Raw genomic sequence first — 23,160 nt, forward strand, 5'->3', positions numbered from 1 at the left:
AGGCAAATGTAACCCACCGATGAGAGCATGTTACAGGTTTTCCCCCCTCTGTGCCAATCCACAGAAGATCTGAGTTATTCAAATCCCTAGATATAGAGACTTAGTTCTATAGCTCATTTCGTAGCAGCTCAGGCTTTTTAGCTTGGAGGTTCAGCCTCCGCTGTGTTGACCAAGAGGGTGGCCATCCCACAAGTGTCAAGTAAAAAGACAGCCCCTCCCTTAAAGACCTCACCCAATAAACAGATGAGACAGACACAGCGTGGGAGGGGAAACAGAGACGATGAAGTAACTTGTCAGAGGTCACACAGCAGGTTAGTGGAAGAGCCAGACATAGGGGGGCTCAGAAGAGCTGTGCTAATCCAGTGACCCAACCCCTGGGCAACACTAACTCTAATACCAGTCCCCTCTGATGCCTTCCTTCAGGGATACAAAGCATCCTGCAGAACCTAATTTGAAAGCCTTGCTCTGCAGGCTGCACAGACTGTCTGCACTGCTACTCTATTTCCTGTTCTGTCGCTGTTCTGAGGTTTCACTATTAACATTGAAGGGGAAATTCCCTGCCCCCAGAGTGCTCCCCATGAATTTTTTCAGTTGAAACTCACAGACCCAAATGCCACGCAACAGCAGAGAGACAAACGAAGGGAGGAGACCCAGCACGAGTAAGTTCTCACTGGAAATTTAGCCCTTTGTGTGCAGCAGATGTATAGGGTGACTGCTTGATTAGAGTAACTCGCTTGATTTGACTGTTTAAGGGAAGCCCAGGAGAGAACTGGGCAGCCATTGCTGGTTATTGCAGCCGACAACAATATGGCCTACATCTTTTAACTAGCCATGACAGCAAAGCTGGGGGTTACCACAGTCCCACTTATTGTTATGAGCAGCATATCTGATTGCTTCACATCTAAAGCAACTGAGTATCACCCGGCTAATATACTGAGGGATAGGCAGAAGATTCAGAGTCATATGCTTCTCTCAATTGTATCAATGCCATTCTACTGAAATCTCAGAAGTTATACTAGCATGCTCCTTTGTCTTCCGAACCAGAGTAAAAGGTTAAAGCAGAAGTAGTCAGCCAGATGGTCAAGGTTCAGGAAGGTTTGCCATTTTGGGATCACTACTTTGATCTTAAACTGTGAATAACTGGCAGGTTGCATATCAGATTACAATTCCTAACTCCACAGCGATCTCATCTTCACTATGGTAATTGCTGGAAATTAAATAGCAACAAACTATTAAAGCATTTATTGAATGCAATTGATGTAATTAAACCCCCAAGTCATGCACTTTTTAATAATTCACTGGTATATTAATTTATAACTTTTGTATGAAATGTGTATTAAGGATCTGTACCACATTCCTGGTGTTTGCTTCCCACAAGATTTCTGCAGTGACTTCTTTGTAGCATAGCACATCTGAGATTGGCTTATGCTTCTATGGTCCACTGCAATGTTTACTGAAGTATTTTGTTATGTATTTAGAATTATACAATGCCCAGCATAATGCAACCCTGGGCCATAACCGGGCTTGCTGGGTGCACATAAATAACAAGAAATCAATGGAAAGGTTCCTGTCGATTCCCCGGGACATTAGATCAGGCGCTGGCTAGTGCATCTTAGGCTTGTAAAATTAATGAAGAGGCCAAAATAGCTTTGGCATGTTCTGCAAAAGTGAAAGGAATCACTGGGAACCAGACAGCAGAAAATATGATCTAAATATTTTTCCAAGCCGTGCTCATGGGGTGACAGAGATGTAAACATCCCGCACTGTAATTTACTTTACAGTTTTGTCAAAAGTTCTCTTTGTGCTGTGTGTATTGCTCCTTGTTTGCTAATGATTGCAGCAATAGCCCATAAGGAATCATCCCTATCATCAGACGGATTAACCGAGCCCCTAATTATGGAATTAGAGTTTAAACTTTCAGAGCTGAGCTGCAGAAAAAAACTGGAAATTATGACAAGAAGCGAAGCTCATTTGCATAGTTATGCTAATAGAGATGCACGAGTCCTGCAAACGACAATTTACTTTGTACGTGGCTCAGATTTCCTCTGAGCACTGGGTTTATTTCCTTTCCTCTCCTCCCATAATAATTGGTGCAAACAGCAAAGTCAAATCCACAGTATGGCAGGTAAGGCAAGGAGGAATGTGCTAAATATAATACAAAGATATTTTTCTATGGAGTAACCTGTGAGCCATGAACTAGCTTTCCACTTGCACGGTATTTTAGGAGGAGATTTTCAAAAGGCACAAAGGGAAGTTTATGGCCCAATTCCCGCTGGAAATAAAAATCATGGGCCTAGTTCCCACATATGCCTTTGGTAATCTTCCCCTTTCATGTCTGTCTCCCTGGCTACTGCAGGGCATTAGTGATCACAGGTGGGATGAAATTCATGACTTCCCATGGGTTGATGGTAATGTTTCATGGGTAATGTCTAGCTGACAGCCGGTATCAAGAGGAGTGCCCCAGGGGTCGGTCCTGGGACTGGCTTTTATAGAATATCAAGGTTGGAAGGGACCTCAGAAGGTTATCTAGTACAACCCCCTGCTCAAAGCAGGATTCATCCCATCATCCAGATCATTAATAAAGATCCCCTTGTTCAACATTTTTATTAATGACCTGGATGATGGGATGAATTGCACCTCAGCAAGTTCACAGTTGACACTAAGCTGTGTGGAGAGGTAGATATGCTGGAGGGTAGGGATAGGGTCCAGAGTGACCTAGAGAAATTGGAGGATTGGGCCAAACGAAATCTGATGAGGTTGAACGAGGACAAGTGCAAAGTCCTGAATTTAGGAAGAAAGAAACCCATGCCCCGCTACAGGCTGGGGACCGACTGGCTAAGCAGCAGTTCTGCAGAAATGGACCTGGGGATTACAGTGGATGAGAAGTTGGATATGAGTCAGCAGTGTGCCCTCGTTGCTAAAAAGGTCAATGGCATATTGGACTGTATTAGTAGGAACATTGCCAGCAGATCGAGGGAGTGTTATCCTTCTCGCATGGGTGGATAACGGTCCAGTTTGTCCCCACTACAGAGGATGTGTGCAATTTGGAGGAGTCCGCGGCGCGGCAACCGATTAGGGGCTGGGGCACTGATTTCGCGGTGGCGTGGGTAACGAGTTTTTAGTCTGCAGTAGGAAGGTAGGGGGGATTGATAGAGCTTCACTACTGAGGGGGGTCCAAGAGGTGGCGATCAGCTGTCTCAGGGTGTGCAGCTGAGACAAGGAGCAATGGTTCAAGTTGCAGTGCGTCTAGGTTGGATATAGGAACTTTTCCATGTGGCGTGGTGAAGCACTGGAATGGGTTACATAGGGAGGTGGAGGAATCTTCTTCCTTAGAGGTTTTTAAGGCCCAGCTTGACAAAACCCTGGCTGGGATGATTTAGTTGGGGTTGGTCCTGCTTTGAGCAGGGGGTTGGACCAGATGACCTCCTGAAGTCTCTTCCAACCCTGATCTTCTATGATTCTATGCAAAAGCAAGCCTCCCCCCTCCACAGAGGAAGCAGCCCTAAACATATCTGAATTATGGCTTTATTCTGCTTCCTCTTCAAATCAATGAGGAAACTCAGGCCTGCCATGTTTGTCTTATGTAAGGGTAACTATAAACTTCTCACTTTTTATTCCCAAGAGGCAGCATGGCCTAGTGGCTAGACTGCTGGGCTACAAATCAGAAGACCTGCATTCTAGGCCCACGGCTGCCAATCACTGACCTTGTGACTTTGAGCAAATCGCTTCCCCTTTCTTTCCCCTCCCACTCTTTGTCCTTTTCTGGTAGATTGCAAATGCACTAGGGGAAGAAACTGCTTCTTATTATATGTTTATACAGTGTCCAGTGTAACTCTGTTGGCACTGTTGCAATTCAAATAAATAATAATCGTATCAATTGCAACAGCTCCTCCAGCATCACAGTGCCTGCCTGGCTCCTTGCTACTGTTTCTTCTTTAGTAACACTCAGGGCTAATCATTTTATGCTAGTTTTTGTTTTCCCTTAGCCCGGCACTGGAGAAATGGAAGAAGCGTTTTTCCAGCTTTACCAAGAATTCACGCAACTGCAGGATTTATGTGCAAAGCAGGCTGAGCTGCTACAGAAGTTGATTGTGAAGAAGGAACCAATGACTGGTAAGGGACACTGCTTTGGTTTGTGCCGGTTACAATTTCTGGCGCCCTAAAGGAGGTATAAAGCTCAATCAGACATGAATTCACATACCTTATAATTGGATTCTGCACATAGCTTGTCCGAGGGGGCACACTTTGTTGTGGCAGTTGCTTATGCTGTGTTGGATGGGAAATGGGAACTATCTTATACCTCGTAATAAGGATGATGAATCCCAACCAGACAGTCAAGGTAAGAATCATGCTTGGAATCCTCAGAGGACTCATGGCAGATGCAGTGTCTTTTAGAGTATGCGTACTCTGGAGCTGGTGGTGGTCTCAAGTCGCAGTGGGGGAGATCTAGGTTGGATATCAGGAAACAATATTTCACTGGGAGAGTGGTGAAGCACTGGAATGGCTTACCTAGGGAAGTGGTGGAATCTCCATCCTTAGAGGTTTTTAAGGCCCAGCTTGACAAAGTGGGTGTTGGTCCTGCTTTGAACAGGGGATTGGCCTAGATGACCTCCTGAGGTCTCTTCCAACCCTAATCTTCTATGATTCTATGGACTCTATGTTCACATAGGGTGACTATATGTCTCATTTTGGCTGGGACAGTCCCTTTTTTAAGCCCTGTCCTAGCTGTCCTGACTTTTTGGGCAAAACTGGGCATTTGTCCCATTTGGTCTTGCCAACAGATCATCAGTTGGCAAGAGAAAATGAGACAAATGCAGAGTTTTGCCAAAAAGTGGAGTGCAACTGCTAGTGGGGCACGGAGGAACATGTGGGGAGTGGGGGAGCAGCAACGCTAGCCTTGCCTGGGAGGGAGGGCTCGGGAGAGCAGCTTGGGCTGGGCCAGCCCTGCACAGGAGAGCAGCAGGAGATCTTTTGCGGGCCCCGCACGTGAAGGTAGAGGGAGTCCTCGGGTTGGCCCTGCACGTGGCAGGAAGAGGAGGAACTTGGGCCAGCCCAATGCAGTGTCCCGTTTTCCCTTTGGGAAAATATGGCAAAATAAGCAGTCTTGGGATGAGAGGGAAGGTCCTCTCCTGGACTGGTAACTGGTTAAAAGATAAGAATCAAAGGGTAGGAACAAATGGTCAGTTTTCAGAATGGAGGGAGGTAAATAGTGGTGTCTCCCTTGGTCTGTACTTGGCCCAATCCTGTTTAACATATTCATAAACAATCTGGGAAAAGGGGTCAACAGTGAGGTGGCAAAATTTGCAGATGATACAAAACCACTTAAGTCCCAGGCAGACTGTGAAGAGCTACAAAAGGGTCTCACAAAACTGAGTGACTGGGCAACAAAATGACAGATGAAATTTAAGTAGATAAATGCAAAGTAATGGACATTGGAAAACATAATCCTAACTATACATATACAATGTTGGGATCTTAATTAGCTGTTACCACTCAAGAAAGAGCTCTTGGAGTCCTTGTGGATAGTTCTCTGAAAACATCCGCTCAATGTGCAGTGGCAGTCAAAAAAGTGAACAGAATGTTGGGAATCATTAAGAAAGGAATAGATAATAAGACAGAAAATATCATATTGCCTCTATGTAAATCCATGGTGCGCCCACATCTTGAATAGTGCGTGCAGATGTGGTCACCCCATCTCAAAAAAGATAGATTGGAATTGGAAAAGGTCCAGAAAAGGGCAACAAAAATGATTAGGGGGTAAAGAACGGCTTCCGTATGAGGAGAGATTAATAAGACTGGGACTTTTCAGCCTGGAAAAGAGGCGACTAAAGGGAGATATGATAGAGGTCTATAAAATCATGAGTGGTGTAGAGAAAGTAAATAAGGAAGTGTTATTTACTCCTTCTCATAATACAAGAACAAGGGGCCACCCAATGAAATTAATAGGTTGCAGGTTTAAAACAAACACAATAAATTATTTTTCATGCAACACATTATCAACCTCTGGAACTCCTTGCCAGAGGGTGTTGTGAAGGCCAACACTATAACGGGGTCCAAAAGGGAGCTAGCTAGATTCATGGAAGATAGGTCCATCAATGTGAATTAGTAAGGATGGGCAGGAATGGTGTCCCTAGCCTCTGTTTGCCAGAAGTTGGGGTTGGGTGACAGGGCATGGATCACTTGATGATAACCAGTCTGTTCATTCCCTTTGGGGCACCTGCCATTCAGAGGACAGGATACTGGGCAAGATGGACCTTTGGTCTGACCCAGTACGCTGTTCTTATGTTCTTATGGTCACCCTAGGTACACATGCCTGCGCTCGCTCTGAGTGAGTTAGTGCACGAAAAAAAAAAAGAAAAAGCAGCGTAGTCTCAGCGCGCGAGTGGCAAGATGGACTAGCCAGCCAAGTACATAGCTATGATTTGAGGCAGGACTGTATTTGGGATGCGTAGCCCCTCCTTCCCCTGGAGTCGCTGCAGCTGCGCCATGACTGGTAGACTCAGAGCCAGGGTGGGTCTGTCTACCCAAGGTTTGTAAATTACACCTCTAGCTCCAGCATAGATGCGCCCTACGAGATTCATTTATGGAGCAAAATATTCACCAAGGGACACTAGCAATGGAGCTGTGCAAATATTCATCTTTTTGCAATTTCTCCCCTCCCTTCTTCCCCAATGAAAAATCCAGTTTTTCCAAACAGTTTTGTAACCAAACTTTGATCCATTGTTATTGGTATTAGAGAGGGGCTCAATCAGAGCCAGAGCACCATGGTGCTGGTTAGGCACTGCCTGGCCATGAAAGTCTCTTTCCCGGAGAGCTTATGATTATATATTTTTTAAAGATGCAAAGTTACCAGGAGAGCTGATTGAAGATCAGAAATACTTTCTGGATGGCCCCACTAGCCAGGTTGTAAGCTCTTTGGGGGGCAGGATCTGTCTTTTTGTTCTGTGTTTGTCCAGCACTAGGTTCCTGGCCCATGACTAGGGCCCCTGGGTGCTACCATAATACACCAAATAAATATTGACCATGCTTTTTGTAACATAAGCATATAGCAACGTGTGTCTCTATATATTAGATTAAAAAAACATCTGGAACAAGTCACTGCACTGCACACACTTCTCCCTCTGGGGAGAAGACGAGAAAACACACCTGTGAGAGAAGCTAGTCAGATTGTTTAATGCAATACTGAAAGGGGCTCAGCTACTCAGAGCAGTGTGTTTTAGCTCACAGAACACGGGACTGGGACTCAGTAGATGTGGGTTTTATTCACTGGCTTGCTGGCTTGTTGTGGGCAAGCCACTTCCCCCATTTTACTGCTGGGCAAGCTGAGACACAGAGAGGCCAGTGATTTTGTCCTCGTTTGTAAACGGCTTTGAGATCTGCTGATGAAAGGGCTAGGTTGTTATCACTACAGCGATGAGTGTGGTATAAGAACCTAGATAGTATAGACTAGAACGTACCTATCTAAAATTATTCTTTGCTGCCCTCTCTGACACTTCCTGGTTTGCTAGAGAAATCCCAGCATGCATCAACCTGTGACATCACTGACGTCATTCATTCCACAAGATGCAAAGAAAAGAAAAACCCAAATTCACTTAGTAGAGTTTTGTAATTTTTCCTGAATTCAAAGCAAGAAGGGATGTACTAAGATTCAAGGCTATTTTCACCTGTGATGTTATCTACCAGGCAGGCTTATTTGCATTCGTGCCCTGGTATAGAGCACTTCCCATTGTTCTATAATTCAGCAAGGTGATGGAATTGCTTTTATCTTCCTGCTCAGGAGCAGCCTGTTGAGATGAGTGGGTAGCCATGTCCAGGGCTGCCCAGAGGATTCAGGGGACCTGGGGTCTTCAGTGGTGGAGGCTCCCCACCGCCAAATTGCCATCGAAGACCTGGCACTTCGGCAGCGGGTCTCGGGGCGGAAGGACCCCCTGCCGCGGGTCTTCGGGGCACTTCGGTGGTAGATTCCGTAGCCGCCAAAGACCTGGAGCGGAAGAAGGCCCAGGGGCCCGGTGCCCGCGAGAGTTTTCCAGGGCCCCAGAGCAAGTGAAGGACCCTGCTCCAGAGGCCCCGAAAAACTCTCTTGGAGGCCCCTGCGGGGCCTGGGGCCTGGGGCAAATTGCCCCACTTGCTCCCCCGCCCCCCGGGCGGCCCTGGCCATGTCTGCTGTATAGCCAGTGCCCAGTCACTAGTGTTTGTGTTATAGGGCTAAAGGAGAATGATACCACTGGGGGGGAGATGCAAACAAAAGCAATAACCTCCTTTCAGGCCCATGAATAAGTGGCCCCACTGTTTTCTTTTAAAGACATGCCAATTTCGATGCCAATCCAGTGCACAGACGACGGGGGATTAGCGCAATCAGAGCGACTCATCTTCAAACAGCAATTACCACAGGTTCCCAGCTCTATCCTTTCCAACCCAACAGTTCCTACATGGCCAAACTCCGCAGTTCTTCGGGACCAGCCACGAGATGCACACATGGTTTCTAGTTTCGATATTAAGTACCCCCCGAATGCAGCAAATGCCAGCTTGTTAAGCAGTGCCAAGGGGAAGGCAGATTTCGCAATAGCACTTTCCAGCCAGAACCACCACAAACCACACATGGGCAAGAAGGCGGCTTGTGACACGCTGTTGAAAAATTATACGACGTTTCCTGCCTTGAAAGCGGACAAAGAGAAATCCACAGCCCCTCCCATACTTCCAGAGCTTGCTACCCTAAATCCGGAGGATGTAGGCTCCTTTCCCAGTTTCTTGGATCTTTATGAAGCACCACAAGATTTACAGACAGAAAGTACTTCCCTTCAAGCAGCAGAAATTAACGTTCCTATAGAAATACGAGGACCCACACAGGTACAGTATATGGTTACATAACAGTATCTATTTGTATTACTATAGCCCTGGACCAAACCTCATTGCGCTAGGAGCTGCACAAACACAGAACAAAAAGACAGTCCCTGCTTAGGTACTTTCATTGCTCCGTTTGTTGTAGTATCTGAGCACCTAACAGTTTCCAACCTAGCTATCCCCACCACAGCCTGGTGAAAGAAAGAATTATTTATTAGACCCATTTCACAGATGGAGACAGAAAAGCTAAGTGACATGCCACAAAGTCTGTGGAGAGCAAAGGCAGAAACCCAGGTCTGTCAAGTCCTAAGCTAGCCCCCTAATCACGGGACTATTCTCTTTCTCTGATAGACTGTAGGATTTGCCATACAGCAGCGGTTCCGTAAAATTTTTGCCAGCATGACCCAATTTTAATGAATTTTTTTCCTTCCTGGACCATAGGCACCGACCCCTGCCCTGAGGCTCCGCCCCCACTCCACCCATTCCCCCAAGGCCCCACACTTGCTCTGCCTCTTTTTGCCCCTGCTCTGCCCCCTTCCCTGAGACCCCGCCCTCGCTCCACCTCCTCCCACTCCTACTCCACCTCCTCCTCGAGGCTCCACTCGCTTGCTGCTCTCCACCCTCCCCCAATCCCCTGACTGAGCCGCCGATCAGCTGGTTGGTGGTGCTGCCAAACAGCTGATCAGCGGCGGTGCCACTGAACAGCTCTGTCTGATGGGTGCTGAGACCCACTATAGAGCACGGCTTATTTTGTGCCAGGGCTGAGCCCTGGGACCTCTTGGCTTGGCGGTTCATAGCCCCGGCATCTCTGAGCTTGCTGCATCAGTTATGAATGTAAAAAAATTGCTTGAGTCCCAGCACCTCTTTCATTACAAAGCAAGTACTGGTTGCAAGGATGCACGGAGCAAAACGGTATCCTCCACATGCTAGGGATCCATGACACCGTCTGCTCATGGCACAACCTCATTTGGGGTCGTGACCCACGATTTGGGAAGCGTTGCCCTACAGGATCTGACCATTAGCTCATCTGCTCTAGCATCATGTTTCTAAGGGGGAAGTGCTGGATTCATCCCCCCCCAAATTACCCCCCCTACATGCTATACCTAGCTAGTTGTATAACTCTGTTGTACACATGCAGAGTAATTCTTCCCTGCGCCTCGGGGCAGCCAGTTGATGCCCTGAGCATGAGCTCTGATAACCTTGCTGTAATGCATCGTCATAAACGTTGTATTTGCTCATAAATTTACCAAGCCCTTTTTAGGTGACAGCCCATTTGTAAGTACTCTTGGAGGGTCTAATCACCTTCATTGCCCTTCTGTAGGCCATTGACACTCTCAGCTACTGTCTGCCTCCTTCTCTGAATAGTCTAGAATATTGTCCAAACCCTGGCAAATCCCAAGGGACCCTGCCATCCATTTCTCCCTGTCAGAGGGACCAACCTTGCACTCTAACTCCACATTGCTTATAACTAAGCCATATTTAATTCATTGGCAAGGCTTTGCCGCTTACCCCGTATTGATATTTTCCCTCACAGCCTCTTCCAAAGGACTTCATCCAAACCCTTTTGAAAAATAGATGATTTGGGCCGTCTAGGGTAAGTGCTCGGCCACTGCTGTGTTGGGCATACTGCAAATGCATGTAATATCCCCACTAATCTTTTTCAAAGGCCGGGACACCCTATCACCAGCCTGGGAAAACACTCTGCCGCAGTCCAGTTACTTCACGGCCCTGTTTATCCTTCAGCACACGCACACTCTAAAAGAAACGTGGAACACCAGACCACCACAAAATACTAAGCCAGGTTGACACCAAAAAAGCTCGGTTGACCCAACTACGTCCCTCAGGGGTGTGAAAAATCCACACTCCTGAGTGACACAGTTAAGACAACTTAACTTCTGGTGTAGAGAGTGTTAGGTTGAGGGAAGAATTCTAGCTACCGCTGCTTATGATGGGTGGATTAACTGCAGTGACCGGAGAATCCTTCCCATCGCTTTTTTGAGCGTCTACACGGACTCTGCGGCTGTAGTCTTAGTCCTGTTCTCAACTGGGCTTCAGCAACTTAATGCCCTATATATTTCCCAGGCTAGGGTAGTCTGCAGGATCAGCTTGCCCTCTCGCAGTTCTCTGCTAGAGCCCCAAGAGAATATGACTCCCAGTCTTCTCCTAGTCTCAGGCTCCCTCACAGAGCAGGGACCCTCGTTTATATCCCCGAGCTGGGACTCATCAGAACCAGTCCCTTGATGCTGTCAGCTGGGTTGGATGATTCCCAGCACATGCTTTCTGGGTTCTTCTCAAGAACAGGGCTGGCTGCTCCCCAGTCCCCCTGGGCCCTCAAAGGGGCAGCCCTGTTACAGACCCCTAATAAGTTGGAAGCGACATTTCCCCTTTCATAGATTCCAAGGCCAGAAGGGACCATTGTGATCATCTAGTCTGACTTCCTGGATCATGCAGGCAAGAGAACTTCCCCTTAATATTTCCCAGAGCAGATCTTTTAGAAAAAATATCCAGTCTTGACTTAAAAATGGTCAGTGATGGAGAATCCAGCATGATGCATGGGTAAATTGCACCCACGGTGCCAAGGGGAGTTAGACATCCATCTTCCTGAAGGCCCTTTGAATACCTCAGCCATTATCGCGTAATTAATTTTGTATAACAGTAGGATTTAGAGACCCCAGTCAAGAATCTGGGCTCTGGAGTAAGGGAACTCCAGAGACCACATGCAAACAGACCTCGCACACTCCTGCGTAGGTCCAGCACCACATGCTTGTTTTACAACGTGCCATACAAGTGCCTGTCTCTCACAACAGAAGGTTTTTTACCTTCTTCCCTGATGTGAGGCAAGATCTCTCCTAGGCCTCTCTGGGCCAGCCATTCCTCCCCTCCGTCTCTCTTTCTAACTGTCCCCCGCTGACAAGCTAAATCATTCTGACAGGTGTTTAACCATCCAGTCCTTAACCGGTTATCGCCTTTCCTTGGCCCATGTGGGAACGCTGGCAGAGGTGCACAGCTCGAGGAGTCCACCTTAGGCTATTCACGTGCTGTCACAGCTCCATTGTGCAAGGCACCCTTCAAGTCCAGAGTTAAAAAAAATAAGACCTTACCTCATCAGCCTCCTTTAAGCCCCTCCTTCAAGAACTCGTCTTTGCTGCGACACTGAAAGGCCACTGGTTTCCGGAGATGCTGCCTGTCATGCTGCCCAATATTATCTGATTGCTTCCTTCTGCTCCTCCTTCTGTCAGTACGTCTCTTGTCAGGTTGTAAACTCACTGCGGGCAGGGACCGTCGCCTCGTTCTGTGTTTGTCCAGTTATAGCCCTAGTGCGATAGAACCCTGGTCCAGGAGTGTACAGGTTGTTGTTGGGAGGCTAGGGGGGACAGACAGTTCATTGTAATGCAAGCATGTTTTTGCATAATTTCCTGTCACTTTTCCAAAAACGAGGCTCTCATTATAATTACACTATTAATAGTAACCTCTAAGGATAGTCAGCACTGAATTGAGGGTTGTGGGGTTTTTTTTAAGAAGGAAAAAAATGGACGTCTTTTAAAATCCAAATGTGCCTTATCAACACTTAATAATAAAGCAGCAAAAAGGAAATTACAGAGCTTTCCAATTGACCTTGTACAAAAGCCCATTTATCACACTGTGGCTTTGCAGAGATTGGAGTCTCCAAGGAGGAAGTGATGGGCAACTCGAGACACTCAAGTGCCATAAATAACGAGGATGGGAGGCGATTGTCGAAGGGTTTCTGAAGGAATTAAAATGCGAAACAGAGGAGCTGCTGACAAGGACATATCTGACACTATAGCCTGAGACATAGCTGGATAGATTCTGCACTGGGTCTCTCAGGAGGTGCAACCTTAGAGGAGGGGCAGGAGCAAAAGCTGGCTTTAAACCACACTTGCACCTTCTGCATTCTGGCTGCTCAAGGGTTGACATGACCAGGGGGTAAGTTAGAGCAGTCCTCGGGCTGCTCTGTCTTAATGACAGCTGTATTGCTAAGCACTACAGCCACCCCTCCTCCTGCCTTGGCTCCCAGCATACACTGTGGAACAATTGGAGAAGCACAGGGGCATAGAGGTTAGCTCTAGGGTGGTCATGCATAGGGGAATTCCCCGGGACCAGTGTGATCTCTTTTTATATCTGCAGCAGAGGCAGCCACTGGTCAAGCAGAGTTTTGTGAAAGCAGTGCCTATTTTTAAACAAGAAGCCAAGATTGATCATGGGAATTAAAGACCCATGGAAATAAACATAGTTAAAAGCCAAACGCAAATAATACCCCTATCTTGGTTAACCCAGTCATCACTCTTTCCCTTTAATAATTTTCTAGACTTCCTGGACTCCAGGATGGGTGGTAGAAGACAGTCCACTTGGTCACAGCGGGGATTTTGAACTCCAAGGGTACTCTGCATACACAGACCTGTGACTTTTGCCAAGTCATTTCCCCAGCTCGGGAAGCAGCGCAAGGAGACTGTTAAAAGCAATTCATAGCTCATACTGAATAGTGTTGGTATCATCATGTACTTGTAACCCAGCTTACAGAGGATGACTTTCCACCCCCCTTTAGTGGCTGGACAACATGAGGGTTTATGAGCCTCCTGTAGAGCTGTTGGAATAAGTGTATTCTTGACTCAGTGGCTGAACTGAAGCATTGTGAAAAAAAAACTTTGGTTTGGGTTGACCTGAAATGAAAATGGTTCAATTTTTCCAGCAAAGCTCAAAAAGTAAAAAAACAATTTGATTTGAATTGAACGAAACATTTTATTTCATTTCTGAGTTTTTATCTTTTTAATCTTTTTCAAATAGCAATTTGAGAAAAGGAAGTGAAATTCTCAGATGAAATGTTTCATTTTGGCAATGACAAAAAAAATGAACCATTTCAACATTTCTGATTTTTTTGATATTTTTGATATTTGACCCAATTTGATATTCACTAATATTGACCCAAATTTGTGAATTGTTTCAATCAGCCCAAATCTGCATTTTTTGGGCGGCAGCGGAAGTGAATCACGCGAAAAATAGATTGTCAAGCTCTGTTGGCTTTGAGCTGGATCTTTTAGCTCAGGCAGTTGTGGCTCAGATGTTTGTGCTGACAAAGAGAAAATAATATCTTCTTCTCCTCCCAGAAATGTAACTTCCCCAATAAAGGAATGTCCAAGCTTGTTAATTCTCCTAAACCATGTTCTGTCAAGCGTTGGTGGCAACCAGCCTCTTAATCACCCTTGTAACTTAAAAAAAAAAAAGAAAAAGAAAAAAAAAAGAAAAAGGAAGGAAGAACTTATACAGAGCTGGACTTCTAAGTCACCAATATAAAGGGCGCTAATTAAATTAGATATTCATTGGACATAAAGCATCTCACCTTTCCTCCTGCTCTGATGTGCCATTAAGGCTCTGACATCTGGCACCAAATGTGAATGCAGCATTGATTCTGGATGAAAGCGGGTGTATACGGTGATAGATGACCTTAGTGCCACTGTGACTTATGCAAATGCCAAGTTATTTATCAAAATACCCAGACTTTTCTTTGGGGAGATTAATGACAGTTTCGGGTATTTTTTGGGTATGAGTCATTGATCACAGGAGCTTTTTCCACGCAGAGACCGACAGCTTAACATACATCACAACATCGTGCCTTGATAAAGGTGCGACGCTTCTGACTTGGGTGGAGTTACTATTGTTTCACAGCAGTGAATCAGACCGATTATTTTGCTGAAAGCCAATGAATATTCCAGTTTTGAGGACGCTGCTAAGCCTCAGGTGTTCACTCATAAGCGTTCAGACAAAAGGTTTATAATTTTTCCTCTTCCTGTTCATAACCACATCCAGAAGAAATGGCTTCAATCTCCCTCTGCCCCCGACACACACACACACACACACACACACACACACTCTCTCTCTCTCTCACTCTGCAGCTAGGCTACTCCAGATAATAATGAGAGGACAGCTTTTAATTATTCTCCTTTGTGGTCCAGAGAATATTCACCCAGTGCTGAGTTACTGGAAGCAGTGTATCAGAAAGCCAGCGTAGGGAGAATGGCCATAAATTTGGTCGGTATGAAGTTCTAGCTGGCATTGGGATGCTGAGAGTTTGCCAGAAGAAAAAGGCCAGATCTTTTCTGCTTTGAAAGCCAGTGTAGCAAATTTTATTAAAAAAATAAATAAAGCACAGATGAATTTTCTCAGGAACTAAACATGTCTTTGGTATATTGCTGATCGACAGTCTCTTTTACATAAAGTAATAGTCTGTGATACTATAATGGTGAGAAGTGCTTGGAGCATTTGTGTTGTGTATGAGTCAATACCAGTGTGTGTGTCTGTGTGGGGCTGCATTGCATTGGTGTGGGGGTGGCATCACATGGGTAGTTGCTCTGAGTGAATCTTTGGACACAAACAGCACATTTCTCTCCTTTCTGGGTCTCTGATCCAGCAAGCTACTTAAGCATGTGCCTAACTTTAAGCACGTGAATAGCTCCATTGACTTCAACAGCATTACTCATAAGTTTATAGTTAGTCATATGCTCACCTGCCTAACTGAGTCACAGCCTAACCCCCATTCCCCTGGCCCCCAAGTGCCATAAAAACTAGTTTTACTTTTTGATCATACTTTGTTACATTTTAAAATGTCATGTTATAAGGAGCTGTTAGTCACCCCAACTAGACAGATGGTCCACACTGACATAAAAACTTTTTTTTTAATCTAGTGCTTTTCATTGGCATGACGATTCCTTTCCTCCTTAAATAACCTTAAACTCAGCATGTTTGTCTTAACTGCAGAGGGAGTAGGTGGCATCTCAGTCTAGTGGGCTGGGTTGAGCTCACCGAAATGGATGCGATGTCACTTCTGAATAAGCATGTGTTGGCTGATGTTCGCAAGTGGAGACGCTGCATAGGATGTGCAAGAGCTCCCAGAAGGTTTTATTTTTACTACTGAATTTATTATGGATCCTGTTGCCTACATGGGCTATTACAGAAACAAGCATGTGCGCTCCCTGGCAATCGTCTGACCAGCTGGGAATGTTGTTGTGGATGCATTTCTCAGGTCTTGGTCTTAGTGGGAAGGTGAGATTCTCAGCTTTCCCGTAGCATAGGGTAACCAGCTATCCCGTTTTTAAAGAGACAGTCCTGTTTTCTGTGACTTTTTCTTATATAGGTGCTTATTATCCACCACTCTCGTCCCGTTTTTTCACAGGTGTTATCTGGTAATCCTACCATAGCATATAATTTATATTAGAGCTGGCCAGAAAATGCCGTTTTTTCCCCCTACAGAAAATATCAATCAAAAAAAGTCATTGAAATTTGCAGTGGAATATTTCAACTTTTCCTCAGTAAAGTGAAACTTAATTTGTTTTTCATTTTTTGCCACTTCTCTGATGAGAAACGAAAAAATTTCAGCTGAAAAAGTCTCAAAAGAGTTGGGATTTTTTTCTGGCTGAAAATGTTTGTTTTCTCAGCTTTCCAACAAAAAGTCAAAATGTTTCAAGGAACGGGGACACTTTATTCAACATTTTTTCGTTTGCTCAAAACCCCCATTTTTCTGTTGGTAAAAAAATGTCAAAGGAAAATTTTTGATCAGCCCAGTTTATGTTCTTGTTGGTTCACAAGATGTGCCTTGAAATGGTCACTGGTCACTTGGCTCAGACATAACTATTTATTAGACAGATTAGGATGTTTTCGGCACCTCAAACATCCTGGGCCCGCACCAGTCCACTCCTGCAGTCAGGTCTCAAACATCTGGTGTGTTTTTTGTGACATGAACAAGGATCTCTTGCTGAATATGGCCCTGATCCCAACACTGTTCAGCAAAGCACGTGGTTAAGGTCTTGGCTGAATCAGGCCCTATGGACCAAGGCCATCAAACTTATTTAATTGTGTTCCCCTCAACCAAAAGATGGTTGCCAAGCCTGCAATGGTGGCAGAATGCAGACAGAAGGAGAATAAGGAGCTTCTCAGAGCTCCCTCTGGGACTAGACTCCTGCAGGGTTGGGGGAATTTTTTTTGTTTTTTATAATCCGCATCTGTTAAGAGTCCAACTGAGTTAAATGTCTTCTCTGAGGGCTTGATCCTAGACTCCCATTCAAGTCCATGGAGAAAAACCCATTGATTTGACTAGTGCAGGATCAAACTGTTAGAGAGAGTAACATTTTTTTCCTGCTTTCATAGAAATCGGTAGGCTGAATTACATCCTCTATATACATGCTCTAGGAATTCTTTTTGGGATGATCTATGGCCTGTGTTATACAGGAGGAAGTCAGGCCAGAGATGATCACAATGGCCTTAGAATATGAATCCTTCGGGTTGCTACAGTTGCTGTCCATCTATATAGACATGATGCCTGCTTACTGCACTGTCTCAGACCTATTCCTGATATCAGCTGGAAGTTTGTTAATTTAGGGATAACACATGATAGGCCTTACATGACACAAACATCCTTGGTGCATTCAGAGGCCGAAGACTAAATGGTAATGTAACTTCCCAACAGCTGGTGTACATTACTCATATTGAACACTGGTGTATGGTTTTATTTTGGTTTCTGAGGGGGAAAAATAGATAAATACATTCCATGATTCTTTGAACCAGGGCAATTGAGACTCATTATACAGATATGGTGACCCAAAATGGGTCAAAGTCTGTTCTCTGTTAGTGACACTGGTATCAATCTGTAGTAACTCCATTAAAGCAAATGAGCGTTATGCCTATAACTGAGCGTTGAAATTTCCCCTCTAGGTTTTGTGCTAATCGGGCAGTAACAATCAGATACTGACCGTCTCTGCATTCTCATTGGCTAAAATCTTAGAAATCAGCATTAATGACTCGTTCACAAACAGTGCTTCACGCTCAACTTCCTGTCATTTCTCCTTTTGTCTGGCTGGGTGTAACGCGATCACTTTTGAACATTGCATCAGTTCAATTGCAAAATGTCAAGGGCCGAACCCTACTGATTTGAGTGAAAAATCAGAGAACCAGAAAAGCCTGATTTCTACAAAAATCAGGCCCACAGAGGGCCCATATGGTGTGGAAGGCAGAGGAAGCTCTCTCTGCTGCTGTCTACACACATCACAGGTAGCAGCTTACTAGAAAGTTGCAAACTTAATGGCTCATGTAGGCCCAGCTCTGTGTATTATCCAGCTTTTGAAATGCAAACGGCCGTGAGAGGGACTGGCCAGTGTGTGTGTGTGTGTGTGTGGAGTGGGGGGAGTGGGGCGAGGATCCTGGCTGATATAGGGACAAGGGGTCCAGCTTGAGGGCAGGGATGCAAGCATAGGTGCCGACTCCCATGGGGAAAAACTGGTGAGTACTCAGCACCCACCGGCAGCTCCCTGCTCCCCTGCCCAACTCACCACCGCCTCCACTCCACCTCCTCCCCTGAGCGTGCCACGTGCCTGCTTTTTCCCCCTAGCTCCCAGCGCTTGCACCGTGAAACAGCTGTTTTGCACGGCTGGGAGGGAGGGGAGAGGAGGGGGAACACTGCACGCTCGGGGAAGAGATGGGGCCGGGATGGGGATTTGGGGAAGGGTCCAATAGGGTCAGAGAGGGGGCGAAGTTGGGGCAGGGACTTTGCAGAAGGGGTTGGAATAGGGGTGGGGCAGGGTTGGGGAAAGTGTGGAGTTGGGGTGGGGCCGGGGGTGGGTGGGGGCTGCGAGCACTCACAGGCGCCGGGGAAAGTTGGCACCTATGGATGCAAGGCCTGGCTAGGGTAGCTCCTTGAAATGGGGGTACTTGGGGTTCAGCTGGGGGGTCTGGTCAGAGTGGGGGTGAGGGTCTAGTTGGGGGTGGGGGCTAGCTGCAGAAAGGCCCAGCTGAGTGCCCAGCTTGCCCTATATAAGCAACAAAGCGTGTGACCTTCTGGTAGACACACACACACACACACACACACACACTCTCTCTCTCTTTCTCTTTAGACTGGCATTTTCAAAGAAGTACTAAGGGAAGTGGGCTCCTAGATCCCATTGATATGGGTCTTAATGATGGGTTCATGAAATATTTTCTTACAGCATGTACAGAACAAATATTTCTTGGAGAAACCACAAATCCTCTCCTAGCTGTGATAAAAACACCTTTGATTGGTTCCAGGAATTCTTTCAATTCAGTTTATCATCACCTATAATGTAATCCCATCTGGTCATCCACCAGTTATAGGAAATCAGTAATGACACTGTTGATTACTAATTTAACAAGTTACACTTCCATTTTCAGCTTCCAGTAAGACACGGGGAAGATTAATGTTTCCTTATACTTTTAGTAAATGAATATGAAACTCGCACATAAACAGAAAATACCCATTTTAATCTATTTAATAACTAAAAATAATCACTGCAATTAGAAGAATTACAGCTAAAGCCATAGAAGATGGGAGCATTGTTCTCGGCATATGTTTTTAAAAGTTATTTTTGAAAGCTCCAAAGTTCTGTCCTGAATAAGAAGAGAAATTCTATGGCCTGTGACATACACAAAGTGAGACTAGATGACAGGATAACATCTTTCTTTGACAGAGTAACAGACATTGTGGATAAGGAAGAAGCAGTAGATGTGATATACCTCAACTTTAATAAAGTTTTTGATACTGTCTTGCATGACCTTCTCTTAAGCAAACTAGGGAAATGTGGCCACAATGATCCTACTACAAGGGGAGTGCAAACCATATAGTTTTAATGGTTCACAAGCTGGAAGGGCATATCAAGCTGGGTCCCACGGGGATCTGTCCTGGGTCCAGTTCTAATCAATACCTTCATAAATGATTTGGCTAATGGCACAGAGAGTACACTTATAACGTCTGTGGATGATACCAAGCTGGGAGGGCAGAACTGGCTTTAGCAAGTGCGAGGCCCAATTTGAACAGTTTCAATGGAGTCGCAGCAGGGATGACTGAAAAAAAAAATACACTTAAAAAAACACGTGGGACTTGTACTCACCGGGCGGCGCTCCTAGTTTTCGTAGGCGGGTCCTTCACTCGCCCTAAGTCTTCAACGGCACTGAAGGACCTGCTGCTGAAGTGCTACTGAAGACTTCGAGTGACTGAAGGACCCACTGCCGAAGTGCTGCCGTAGACCCGGAGCGCCGCCGGGTGAGTAAAAATTAAAAAGGAGCCCCTAGAAAGGGAAGGGATTCTCGGCCACTTGCCCCCCCTGGCAGCCCTGCCATTGGGCACGGGGCCCTCTTAGGCACGGGGCCTGATTCGGGGGAATTGGTGGAATTGGCCTAAAGCCGGCCCTGTGGGAGGGGTTGCAAGCACTTTGGAGGACAGGATTAGAATTCAAAATGATTTTGACAAACTGGAAAGATGGTCTAAAATAAACGAGAGGCAATTCAGTCAGGACAAATGCAAAGTAGTATATTTAGGAAGGAATAATCATTTGTACAAAAACAAAATGGGAAATGTCTGCTGAGGAAGGAGTACAGCGAGACAAGGTGGATGCATTAATCTCTTTTATTGGATCAACTTCTGTTGATGAGAGAGACATGCTTTTGAGCTTACACAGAGTTCTTCTTCAGGTCTGGGAAATTAACTCAAAGTGTCACTGTTAAATATATAGGAAGCAGGAGGACAGAAAAGCATCTGGGGTTACAGTGGATCAAAAATTAAATGACAGTCAACAGTGTAACTGTTGCAAAAAAAGCAAACATCATTCTGGGATGTATTAGCAGGAGTGTTGTAAGCAAGACATGAGATGTTATTCTTTCTCCATACTCAGCACTGAAACAGTCTCAACTGGAGTACTGCGTCCAATTCTGGGCACCACCCTTCGGGAAAACTGTGGACACACTGGAGAAAGTCCAGCTGAGAGCAACAAAAATGATGATTAAATGGCTAGAAGACATGACCTACATGGAAAGACTGAAAAAATTGGGTTTGTTTAGTCTGGGGATGAGAAGACTGAAGGGGACATGATAAAAGTCTTCAAGCAAGTAAAAGTTTGTTATAAAAGGGAGAGTGATAAATTGTTCTTTATCCACTGAGGACAGGAGAAGAAGGAATGGGCTTAAATTGCAGCACAGGAGATTTAGGTTAAACATTAGGAAAAACTTCCTGTCAGGGTAGTTAAGCACTTGGAACAAATTGCCTAGGGAGGGTGTGGAATCTCTCTCACTGGAGGTTTTTTAAAGAACAGGTTAGAGAAACAACTGTCAGGGATGGTCTAGATGAGTAGTTCTCAACTTTTCCAGATGACTGTCCCCCTTTCAGGAGTCTGATTTGTCTTGAGGACCTCAAGTTTCACCTCACTTAAAAAACTACTTGCTTACAAAACCAGACATACAAATACAGAAGTGTCACAGCGCACTATCCCTGAAAAATTGCTTCCTTTCTCACCTTTACCATATCATTATAAAATAAATCAATTGGAATATAAATATTGTACATACATTTCAGTGTATAGTATATAGAGCAATATAAACAAGTTATTGTGTGTAAGAAATTTTAGTTGGTACTGACTTCGCTAGTGTTTTTGATGTAGCCTGTTGTAAAACTAGGCAAATATCTAGATGAGTTGATGTACCCCCTGGAAGACCTCTGCGTACCCTCAGGGGTATATGTACCCCTGATTGAGAACCACTGGTCTAGATAATACTTAAGTCCTGCCTCAGTGCTGGGGACTGGACTCACTTCAAGTCCTACATTTCAATGATTCTATGATCAAAATGGTGCCTTCTGACCTGAGAATCTATTAATCTATTTTCAAATTAGAAAAGCCATCTGGCCCATACACATCGGTTTATGGTTTTTCTCTTGATTTCATGAGCACAGGTTCATTCCCCACACCATCATGAATCAGAGAAACTCATAAGTTATCATTCTGTGATTCACATCTCTAAAAAAGAAAATTTGTTGCTATGTGGTTTACACAAAATAGACTTTGCTCTTAATGTCTGCATTCAGAGGAGCGATATTTCATTATATTTTTCTCAAGGCTCGAGCCAACAACCATTAATTTTAACAGGAGATGGTGCAGGTCCTAAATGAATAATTGTGAATGTGAATTCGAGTTACAATTAGAGCTGAGTGAATAGGTTTTTTATTTATTTTTTTTTGGAGGAGGGCGCTGCTGGCTGAACTGAAAAATGTAAACAAAAAAAATATTTTGGGGTCATACTAAAATTGAAATGTTTGTGTTTTTCAGCCAACCAACCAGAAAAATTATTTGCTTTGGGTTGAACAAAACATTGTGTTTGACCCAAACTATTTTTTGGTTGGTTGTTGGTTTTGTTTAGTTACATTTTCTGGTGTTTTTAAACCTTTTAAATTTTTTCTTTAAAAAGAAATCTAGCTACATTTCAAAACAAAATGTTACTTTGAAATAAAATGCCACAACATTTCATTTTCTACCCCACTTATTTATCATCTGGAATTATTTGCCAAATCTGACCTGAATTCATGAATAGTTTTGGTTGCCCTAAACCAGCAACTTTTTAGCTTTTTCCTCCTTAGTGGAAGAAGGACGGAGTGCTGCTGGGCAAACAAATTTCTCCGAAGATGCATGGTGCTGGAATGTTTAGCCTTTGCTCCTGAAAAAATACACAGGCTGCACTGATGATAACACAGGGGTCAGCATATGCAATATGAAGGTTGGGGGGAGTTCGGAGGGGTTGGTGTCTCCTCATTTCTGTCCCTCAAGTAAGGTTACCTGGAAATTTGCATCCTTTGGTACAACCTGGTCCAGTCCATAGGCAAAGAATTCGGATTTGCTCTTTGCCGATAAATAAAGGAATAAAATAATCTCTGTCAGGTAGGGTTTAGCATTCCGGGAAGTGCCGGGGTGGGCGAGAGGAAAGCCATGGCCTCCATCAGAGGCAGGGAAAGTGCCTCATCTCTGCTTCCAGTACGGAGGAAAAATTTTAGTAGAGAACTTTAGGGCACTCCTGTCCTGACTGTCCCAGCCCAACCCATTCCCCTGCTCCTCCTTGTAGGAACCAGACCAGGATTTCTTTCTCCTTCCTCATTTCCCTCGCCCTCCACTCCTCTCTCCTCCTTGATTTGCCATTGCCTCCTTATACTTCCATTAGCCCCTTCCTCATTCCTCTCCTGCTTATTCCTCCTCCACAACCTCTCTATCTTCTCTACCCCCCCTTCCCCTGTACCTTTATCTCTACTCCCCATCCCCCTGCATCCCCACCTCTTTTCAACTCTGCCCTGTACCATCTCCCCCATACCCTCTGCCCTTTATCCCCAACCCCCACATCCTCTCCCCTTGTACCTCCACCCCCTGCAACCTCAACTCTTCCTTCCCCTGTATCCCTCCCTCTGCAACCGCACCTGTCTCCTCCCCCATACGCCCCACCTGTCCCCTCCCCTTGCACCTCCCAGCTCTGGGCTCCTTCTGTGCCCCC

The 23,160-nt window shown here is 45.2% G+C and overlaps 1 long non-coding RNA gene across 1 annotated transcript; it reads left to right on the forward strand.

The window, feature by feature from the left end:
• Positions 1 to 367: 367 nt before the first annotated feature.
• On the forward strand, positions 368 to 14,104 carry LOC116828522 (uncharacterized). Its single transcript, XR_012654915.1, has 4 exons — positions 368 to 659; positions 3,987 to 4,113; positions 8,303 to 8,847; positions 13,169 to 14,104. It is a non-coding gene; the product is annotated as an uncharacterized LOC116828522 (long non-coding RNA).
• The last annotated feature ends 9,056 nt before the right edge of the window (positions 14,105 to 23,160 follow it).

The sequence above is a fragment of the Chelonoidis abingdonii genome, chromosome 26 (assembly GCF_003597395.2).
Source record: "Chelonoidis abingdonii isolate Lonesome George chromosome 26, CheloAbing_2.0, whole genome shotgun sequence".
Taxonomy (NCBI): domain Eukaryota; kingdom Metazoa; phylum Chordata; order Testudines; family Testudinidae; genus Chelonoidis; species Chelonoidis abingdonii.